Consider the following 8,705-nt stretch of genomic DNA (forward strand, 5'->3'; position numbering starts at 1 on the left):
AGACAGAGAAATTATATGAGGATGTTTAACGTGTAATTTAGACTATAAAGGGGAAAAGTCTAATAACCATGAGTGATTGGACATTATTGTGGGGAAAGAAATGGATGATAAAGTTACTGAAGAATATGGGCTTGGCAACGGGAATGAGGAAGCACGAAGACTAAATGAGTTCTGCAATGAAATTTAGCTAGTAATAGTGAATACACTGTTCAAAAGTCGCAAGAGGACAAGGTATACTTGGAAAATACCCGGAGACACGGGAATAATTCAGCTGCATTACATCGAGGTCAGACTGAGATTCTAAAATCAATATTTGATTGTAACACGAACGCAGGAGCAGATACAGACTTAGGTGGCTTGTCATCTTAATAGAAAAAAAGAAACGTTTTTTAGAAAAATTATAAAATTGATGCTTACAGTCATGTTTCCTATTCATTTACATCACATCGCTGGTGGCAGTCCACACTACACTGAACACAACACAACAGAACACTGTACTGTACCCGTCCCCAAATACACACGCACACACACAAAGCACAAAGACACACACACACACACACACACACACACACACACACACACACACACACACAGCTACATGCTTCCGGGTGGCATCAGAACCCTGAAAATACTCGCCATTCAACTGAATTCATCGTGTTGTCCCCATGACCCACCTGAAAAAACTGAGTCAACATCTCACCTTATGAATAAAATGTTCAGCTGAAGAAAATGGAAAGAGGTCAGAATCATCCATCACAGATCCTGGGATAGGACTTAAAATTCATTACGATAAGAAAGTACACAGTGGAACGACAGTTCCAGTAAACAATATAAATTTTTTACCTATCCACACCTTATGTTATCAAAACAATCCTTGACTTGGTAAGATGAATCACTTAAGAGATATATTTCAAGTGACATTTTAAATATTTGGGTTTTAATAGTGTCTTTACTCTCTTTGGACAGTGCTGAAAGCGATGTTTCATTTTTGTTTTTTTGTTTTTTGTTTCGACTACGCAGTAGAAGTCTCGCCTGGTAGCCCTTACACATCCTCCATACGCTCCCTAACTCTCCTCGAGCGATTTCAAAATTTTTTGATTCCTGATGAAAGACTTTCGCGGCCGTCGATTTGCTTCGGACGAAGTGGTGCACTATAATTGGTACAAAAATGGCTCCGTAGGCAACCGCAATCATTATGGCATGAAGGCATAGCCCTCCTTTTATCGCAGTGGGATAAATGTGTTAACTATTATCGCGATTACTTTTGAAATAATAAGCAGCTTATTTACTTTTTTCCATCTGTCCCGTTTTCAGTTGACTGTCCCTATATGAACTCGAATGCTGCGATGTGTGAGGTGATTGCTAATTCTCTTTTCGTGCATAACACATTAGTTTTCAGCGATACGTTGCACTTAGAATTCCCAGTTGTTAAACAGACTTTTTTTACGGGGTGGTAGATTACTATTTTTAGTTATTATTCTAATGGAGATTGTAGTGTCGGCAGACTTGCCAACACTACGCACACTAATTGAAAGAGGCGGCCAAGATGCACGCGCTAACTCACGCAGGCGGGCGTTAGGTCTGAAACAGGATACGTAATGAATGCTATAAAGAAAAGTACGTAGCTGCTGGAATACTTAACTTTACTCCATCATTTGTATATAGCGTTCTTGATGATACAAGTGAGACTCTCTCTAGATAAATGCAATATAATGCTAATGGCGCCTTGCTAGGTCGTAGCCATGGACTTAGCTGAAGGCTATTCTAACTATCTCTCGGTAAATGAGAGAAAGGCTTCGTCAGTGTAGTCGCTAGCAAAGTCGTCCGTACAACTGGGGCGAGTGCTAGTCCGTCTGTCGAGACCTGCCGTGTGGTGGCGCTCGGTCTGCGATCACTGACAGTGGCGACACGCGGGTCCGACGTGTACTAATGGACCGCGGTCGATTTAAAGCTACCACCTAGCAAGTGTGGTGGCTGGCGGTGACACCACAGAGATTTCTGCAGTTTGAAGACGATGTCCTTTTTTGTGTATGGAACCTCCCCCTACTCCTCCCTAAAAGAATGATTCCACATGATTCCACAGGTAAGGAGGGCATATGGGAATAGAATAAGGCCTAGTCTGTTACTCACTGATGACAGGGCTCTAATGGCACAGAGTGCTGGTGATATTTTCTTTGCTAACGTATTTGTGTGTTCGTTTCTCTTCAGGTGGCAGTCGACATTAATTCGTAAAATATTTGCGTCTGTTATGCAGTCAACGAAAATACCCGAAAAAATAAAAAGGGGAAAAAGGAGGGTAACATTCACAAACCACCACTGCAGCATCTAGTCACAGTATACAACTTACAGAGTGTACGGTATCAGTGTTGAAGTGCGTCTAGAGGCTCTAGCGACGGAGACGAGAAAACTCGATACCGAAGGAAACAGGGCCCGGCGGCGGGTCCTCTGGAGAGACCCGCCTCTGGCTGAGGCGTGAGAGTGCCGCGGGACGTGAGTGGAGTACCAGCTGCCGACAGCCCCGAGGGAGCGGCTCAGGACGGAGTGCTGGTTACTGAAGGAGCAAGGCAGTCGTTCATAGTCTTCACTATGGTTATCACTACTAGCAGCCCTCTTATGGACCTAAACTGTCGGATCCCACAGTTTGTGACAGCTGCCAAAATACACTGCACGCCAAAAAACTGAAGCGCCCAGAATGGGAGGAGGAAACGAAATGGAATTGCACGCGTTGAGAGGATGTGTGATGGCGTTTCAGTTATTACAAAATAGTGTCAAAATTGCAAAAAACTTGGCAAAATGCACCCACTTCTCAATATGAAGTTGCATTCCTTCTGGCTCCGATGAATGCAGTGACTATGTTTGGTCCCGGATACTGGCGCCGGGACAGATTAGATGTGCAAACTGGTCCCACAGATGTTCCAGAGGGTTACAGATCTTGCTGTAGCTCAACGTCACGGAGGAACTTCCTGGAACAATGTCCCACGTGTGGACGAACATTGTCCCGTTCAGTAGTGGTACCACAACTTTTCATCACACAGTGTATTTAAATGCTTGGTTGGTTGGTTGATTTGGGGGGGGGGGGGGGGGAGGGGACCAAAGAGAGAGGTCATCGGTCCCACCAGATTACGGGATGGGGAGGAACGTCAGCTGTCCCCTTTCAAAGGAACTATCCCAGCATTTGCCTGAAGTGATTTAGGGACAGCACTAAAAACCTAATGCAGGATGGCCAGGCGCGGGTTTCAACTGTCGTCCTCCAGAAGGCGAGTCCAGTATGTTAACCACTGCACCACTCACTCGGTAACTTAATTGCAAATGCAGCAGTGTGTGAATTAAAAGTTTTTAAAATAAAAACAGAATAACACAAGGTGTTGAAATTTTAAAGTTATCAATATTTATCTGATGACCGGTCTCGACCATTGTAAGATCATCTTCGGGCAATAAACATTCGATGACGACGGCTATTCAAAACATTTTATTTTAATTTTACATTGCTAGAAATGTAAGATTTTCAGAAGAGCTCTTATTTCTGCCCTAGTTTGTTTGTTTTGTTAGCTCATAGTAGGATTTAAAAACGGTACATTAGCTCACAAAAGCACTCCGTCTTCAGGCCACAAGTGGCCCACCGGGACCATACGACCGCGGTGTCATCCTCAGCTGACTATGCGGATAGCACGGCCGTGTGGTCAGCACACCGCTCTCCCGGTCGTTATGATGGTTTTCTTTGACCGGAGCCGCTACTATTCGGCCGAGTAGCTCCTCAATTGGCATCAAGAGGCTGAGTGCACCCCGAAAAATGGCAACAGCGCATGGCGGCCCGGAACATTAGCTCACAAGCTTTGGCGACCAATGAGCTAGTTAGAGGTGGTGTTCAATGAAGAAGTGGACTTGGCGAATACAAATTTTCGTTTGTTCCAGTGGAAACATGAAATGTGGTGTTTTGCGGAGTACTACACTACTGGCCATTAAAATTGCTACACCAAGAAGAAATGCAGATGACAAACGGGTATTCATTGTAAAAATATAATAGAACTGACATGTGATTACATTTTAACGCAATTTGGGTGCATAGATCCTGAGAAATCTGTACCCAGAACAACCACCTCTGGCAGTAATAATGCCCTTGATACACCTGGGCATTGAGTCAAACAGAGCTTGGATGGGGTGTACAGGTACAGCTGCCCATGCAGCTTCAACACGATACCACAGTTCATCAGGAGTAGTGACTGGTGTATTGTGACGAGCCAGTTGCTCAGCAACCATTGACCAGACGTTTTCAGTTGGTGAGAGATCTGGAGAATGTGCTGGCCAGGGCAGCAGTCGAACATTTTCTGTATCCAGAAAGACCCGGACAGGACCTGCAAAATGCGGTCTTGCATTATCCTGCTGAAGTGTAGAGTTTCGCAGGGAACAAATGAAGGGTAGAGCCACGGGTTGTAACACATCTGAAATGTAACGTCCACTATTCAAAGTGCAGTCAATGCGAACAAGAGCTGACCGAGACGTGTAAGCAATGGCACCCCATAGCATCATGCTGGGTGATATGCCAGTATGGCGATGACAAATACATGCTTCCAATGTGCGTTCACCGCGATGTCGCCAAACACGGATGCGACCATTATGATGCTGTAAACAGAACCTGGATTCATCCGAAAAAATGACGTTTTGCCGTTCGTGCACCCAGGTTCGTCGTTGAATACACCATCGCAGGCGCTCCTGTCTGTGATGCAGCGTCAGGCGTAACCACAGCCATGGTCTCCAAACTGATAAATCGTTCAAATGGCTCTGAGCATTATGAGACTTAACTTCTGAGGGCATCAGTCCCCTAGAACTTAGAACCACTTAAACCTAACTAACCTAAGGACATCACACACATCAATGTCCGAGGCAGGATTCGAAACTGCGACCGTAGCGGTCGCGCGATTCCAGACTGTAGCGCCTAGAACCGCTCGGCCATGCTGCTGCAAACGTCGTCCAACTGTTCGTGCAGATGGTTGTTGTCTTACAAATGTCCCCATCTGTTGACTCAGGGATCGAGACGTGGTTGCACGATCCGTTACAGCCATACGGATAAGATGCCTTTCATTTCGACTGTTAGTGATACAAGGCCGTTGGTATCCAGCACGTATTATCCTCCTGAACCCACCGATTCCATATTCTGTTAACAGTCATTGGATCTCGACCAACGCGAGCAGCAATGTCACGATACGATAAACCGCAATCACGATAGTTTACAAGCTGACCTATATCAAAGTCGGAAACGTGATGGTACGCATGTCTCCTCCTTACACGAGGCATCAAGACAAGTTTCACCAGGCAACGCCGGTCAACTGCTGTTTGTGTATGAGAAATAGGTTGAAAACTGTCCTCATGTCAGCACGTTGTAGATGTCGCCACTGGCGCCAACCTTGTGTGAATGCTCTGAAAAGTTAATCATTTGCATATCACAGCCTCTTCTTCCTGTCGGCTAAATTTCGCGTCTGTAGCACGTCATCGTCGTGGTGCAGCAATTTTAATGGCCAGTAGTGTATGTTTTGTATGGACGAGATGACTGGCGGGAATTGCTACAAATCGGTTGAGGCGGTGTGATAATTGCTTGTGGTGTACGTTCAGCACTGCAGTGGTTGCATATGTGTGCCTTTTAGAAATTAGTGTTGCACAGGAGAATAATTTTATTGTACATTTTTCAACTTTTCTTAAGTCCTATCATGTGAGAGCAGGCCAGAGAAGGCTAGCTCTGGACCGACATGCCAGTCACAATGCCAACAACATTAACCGCCAATGTGACAGACGTCATGGCATGAAACGAGCATTGCCACAAAACCATTGCTACATCATCTCCGAGTGAGTTAAGCGGAACCGCCAGCATCGCTGTGCTACACAACAAGTTGGTATGAAGTAACACTTCGTAATTTCAGTGCCATAACGCCGCTGAAAAGTGAAACATAGACAGAAATGTAGCGGCACCACCATTTAGGATAGGGAAAGTTAGTTTTGTGCAATATTCTGAGCACAACTTACAACCAGGTGGGGGCTGGATTGCAGTGAGTTACGCTTACCAACAGTTGTGAAGTAGAATAGAGGCCACAGGGCCATCAAATTGCTGAAAGAGTATCCGTAGTAGCTTTGCGTGTCGCAGATCACAGGCAGAAGGGGCCCACTGGCCATCCTAGGTGTTACGAGTATGTAACGTGGAGTGGCGCATATGGCAAAACAGAGGCGCACAGCCGCGTATAAATAGGTGCGGGTTTCAAACGAGATTCATTCAAGTGTGGCAGCTCTCCTGGACGGCCGGGCATGTCACACCACCAGCTACCCGCAGCAGCAGATGGGGCGCCAGAGTTCCAGTCCACGGTGGGTCGCTGGTTCGTCTCTCCGAGGCCGACAGGTGGTTCGTAGCCAGCAAGTGGTGGGCCACTCCACGGCTCGCTACCATGGGCAGGCGCCCTGGCTTTCAACACACGCCAGAGGCATCCTGAGGCGAGGGCCGCAAATTCGGATGCCGGATTGCGGGCGCTTGTTGTCGCCGCCATCTCAACCACACTGGCGAGAAGCACCCAGCTGGCCACCTCCTCAGTTTGCCCCACAAGGGCTGAGTGCACTCCGCCAACAGCGCTCGGCAGACCGGATGGTCACGCATCCAAGTGCTAGCCCAGCCCGACAGCGCTTAACTTCGGTGATCTGACGGGAACAGGTGTTACCACTGCGGCAAGGCCGTTGGCATGACAGCCCATGAAATGCAAATATTGTCATGCCGAAAAATTCATCATGTGATACTAAGAAGTAGAGATTCTATTGCGACTAACGCCACCTGAATGCATTTGTGCAGGTCCCTGTTTGGCCCATGAGCATCTACTGCAATCTTTGTGGCTCCATGGTGGATGACCATGGCCTAGTCTTCACGACAAATGACACCTTGGGTCACAGCCGGCTGTCCTCACCTGAGGACATGATAGGCTGGCAACAATAGCGCTTGGGTGGGAACCTGACTGTACAACAGAACGTTTGGGCAAGCGATGCCTTTCCGTCCCTCCCCCCCCCCCCTCTCCCCGACCCCACCCCTGCTACCATAAGCACGCCACGTGACCATGGCTCTGAGTCACGACTCGCTGGCGAGATGTGAGCACTTTTTCACAGCATGCATTTGCGCCCAGCCGCTGACTGGCACTCTGACACACTTTATTACTGTATAAACTCAGCACAAGAAATAAATGTTACTTCCGATACCACTGTGTTATTCGTGCCTTAGGGTGCAAGCCGGACCTCTCACCCACTCACCGTGTCCAGCTTCTTGCTCACAGTGCAGCCCCGGCTCTATGGACTACAACCACTGCCTGGAAAAAAAAGTGAAGCGCCCAGAATACACAGTCGGATGTCGGTGTAATTTAGTACACGTACACACATTAGGTGGGTATGCAAGTGATTAGAGTTGCTGTTCTCTGTGACAGACAGAATGGCCACCAGAATCCGCACTCTGTTAGAACTGTATGTGTTTGATATTGCTACCAGGCCAGGTAAGGTACGTAAGAGGCCTGAGCAATGTCAGATGTTGATTGGTCATTGTGAAGAACATTGAGATGCCGCACATTCCTATGAGTCAGCACTAACAGCACCCGAAAGAAGCTGAAAAAGGAACACATTGTGTCCCTCAACGTGACCGAAATGTGCAGTACTCAGGCTCGTGTGTCATTCACATTTGCGTCTGCCATCCGAGAACAAATAATGAACTATCTGCACCATAGTATGACATCGTCTGCCTTTGTTTGGTGACTAGCAGCAGATTAGGGAATTACAGTCCCATCTGCAGACTTTCGTTAACGCCACAACAAAACCGCTGCGCTTGGTCCGCTGCTGTAACCAGTAAGCATGAACTGATGTGGAATGCCGTTGTATTTTGTTCAGTGATGAATTGTGGTTGTGCACTACCGCACTGACCATCGTCGGCGAGTCTGACGGCGACCTGGGGAAAGGCCCATTTGTTCCAACATGTGGTGCTATTCCTGGCGTCGACGAAACTATGGCGGCACAACAGTATGTCATCGACATCCAGCATCCTCAAGCTTTATCTGTCATGCAGCAGTACTGTGGTACCATATTTCAAGGAGGACAATACTCGTGCACATACGCTTCTTATATCTATAAAATGTCTGCCTGACGCTGAAGTACACCTGTCGCCAGAAACATGTCAAAAACTATTTCTGATAGAACATGTTTGAAACACGCTCAGAGATGAGTTCTGTTCCATTGCCAGTATCCCGGGATATTAAGGATCAGTTACAAGAGTTGAGGGTGAGCTTCCCTCAGGAGTGGGCTTCCTTCCACCCGAATCAGTGAACGCATCCAGGCTAGAGGGAGGGGGCGGGGCGGGGCGGGGCGGGGCGGGGCGGGGCGGGGCGGTGCAGCTTCATAGTGATAAGCGGGCTTATACTGCCAAGTTCTTCTACATTTGACTCGATTTTGTAATCACTGAATAACGTCACATACGCTCAAAACTGCTGAAGTTTCATTTAATTCCCTTCTATGTGCTTAACTTCTTTTGTCCAGTGTAGTTGGTTACTACATGGTGTTTGTTAGTTGTGTAGCAGTAGTGACAACTTTAATAACCTTGTGTCGTTGGTCAAAGGTAGATAGACGATCCTTAGTGAGGCTGATTTTATAGTGTAGCACGGCACAGGATTGATTTGGCTCGGCCAATAAACGTTTCCAGGTAA

At 47.1% G+C, this 8,705-nt stretch overlaps 1 pseudogene; it reads right to left on the bottom strand.

The window, feature by feature from the left end:
* Positions 1-6,598: 6,598 nt before the first annotated feature.
* On the bottom strand, positions 6,599-6,716 carry LOC124607677 (annotated as a pseudogene).
* Positions 6,717-8,705: the final 1,989 nt, after the last annotated feature.

The sequence above is a fragment of the Schistocerca americana genome, chromosome 3, assembly GCF_021461395.2.
Source record: "Schistocerca americana isolate TAMUIC-IGC-003095 chromosome 3, iqSchAmer2.1, whole genome shotgun sequence".
NCBI lineage: Eukaryota > Metazoa > Arthropoda > Insecta > Orthoptera > Acrididae > Schistocerca > Schistocerca americana.